The sequence below is a fragment of the Lactuca sativa genome, chromosome 4 (genome assembly GCF_002870075.4).
Source record: "Lactuca sativa cultivar Salinas chromosome 4, Lsat_Salinas_v11, whole genome shotgun sequence".
NCBI lineage: Eukaryota > Viridiplantae > Streptophyta > Magnoliopsida > Asterales > Asteraceae > Lactuca > Lactuca sativa.
This window is the reverse complement of record NC_056626.2, coordinates 40,181,677-40,183,553: the sequence shown is the minus strand read 5'-3', so window position 1 is coordinate 40,183,553 and position 1,877 is coordinate 40,181,677. Positions and strand designations below refer to the sequence as shown.

Here is a 1,877-nt window from a genome sequence, read left to right as displayed (position 1 = left end):
TGCCATTACAGAGAAATTGCATCATAAAATATGATTTTCATTTGCGGGTAAAGGAATATGGACTCACGTCTCCACCACTTCCCAAGAACAAATCCTTGATTTACATGCTTTCAAAGGGAATATATGTACCCTAAACATCAGTTATGATATTTTCGGGAGCCCATGTTTATGTGAAGTGACACTTGGTCTAGAGCTCAAGTTTATACCACTCGAAACCAATAATTTTTCACAAGACTCTTTCGAGGTTCATCAACTTGATTTTAGTGAAATGAAATAGGTGTTTTGTGAAAAAACAATGGAAGAATATGCATTTTATAGTAACTTCTTGTATAATAATATTGCAGTCAAACTAAAGTCGTGGTGGCTTGACATTGATAAAAGTCGTGATGGCAATAACTCTTACAAAAAGATGTCGTACTTCTCCCATGAGTGTTTAAATGTAAATCTCATAGATGAGAGATAGAATTATAAGTTATTAATGCCCCTTTAATGTTGGTTTTTTCTAAGTAGTGTTACTCTAAAGGGAAAATGTCAAACTATACACCATTACAAGACACCGTTGTGTTTTTTCTAGTAATACCATCGAACTTTCACTTCATTCTAAATATAACATCATACTTTCATTCTATTTATTTAGTTGTTACAAAATTGCAAATATTACAATATTTTAAAAATAAATATATATCCATAATGTTCATCACCAATAATCTCCACAACTCCATGCACCATTTTTAAAACAATGAAATCTTTTTGGCATCTCTAACAATGATTTCTCTACATGCAATTCGAGATACATACTTAATAACATTATGACAATCAACACACACCCGTAAGTTCTTCATCACTCTCAACTATATGACAAAATAACATCTCCTCTTTCGTTTCCTGATCAACTTTTTCAAACACAACACTTGTTTCAGGAACATAACCTTAAACTCTCATATCTTCTTTTACATACTCGAGACATTTGGGTATCTCTCTTGACATCACATGTGATTGATCAAACACAAGAAACGTGTGAATCAGCCCTGAAATTTCAATAGAATTCCACCCTGGTGTTTTTTCCAACTTCAAATCTTTTATTTTTTGCCTCATTATGGCAACTTGATCCCGTTCCCACAAGTTGCATAGATGTTGGACATTAGCACATGCCATCGAACATTACTTGGATCCATTTCAAGAATCTTGGCTACAACTCTTTCAGCCATTTCAACATTTTTATGAATCATGCATACATGCGTTTAACAGCCCACCCCATGTATTGGAATTGGGTTTTACAGTTATATGTTTCAGAAGGCTTTCAGCTTCAATTAATCTGTCAGCTCTACCAAGCGTGTTAACCATGCAACTATAATGCTCTAAAACAGGCTTTATATTAAACTCATTTGACATTTTCTTGAAGTAATACCACCATTGTGACTAAAACCTGGCAAAACTTCAACGAATTTTATGGCAACAAGTCTTAGACCATGACTCACCATATGAAGGAAAAGAGATCCTGAAAGATGGGCAAGTCTTCCATACCCACATATTATTAATGTCCAAGCAATGATATCTTTTTGTAGTATTTCTTCAAACACATGGTGGGCTTCTTCTATGCTACTACATCTAACGTACATGTTATCGAAGAGTTGGTTGTGCGAAACTTAATTCGCCGCACTTCCCATAGAAGATATAAGAGCCGTGATAACAAACTCTTTATACTCGCAACCGAACAACAAAACATGAGTATGAACCCTTTGACAATCTTTAATGAACTTCAGCCCAGCGCAAGCCACCACCATAAATGTAAACGCGAAGGTGTTCCGTTTGTATCCACTTCGAATCATCTTGTAATAAAGATCAATTGAATCTCTGTAACAACCTTTCCTTGCATA

General features: G+C 34.8%; 1 pseudogene; it reads right to left on the bottom strand.

The window, feature by feature from the left end:
• Positions 1 to 697: 697 nt before the first annotated feature.
• LOC111917717 (pentatricopeptide repeat-containing protein At3g26782, mitochondrial-like) lies at positions 698 to 1,619 on the bottom strand (annotated as a pseudogene).
• Between the last annotated feature and the right edge of the window lie 258 nt (positions 1,620 to 1,877).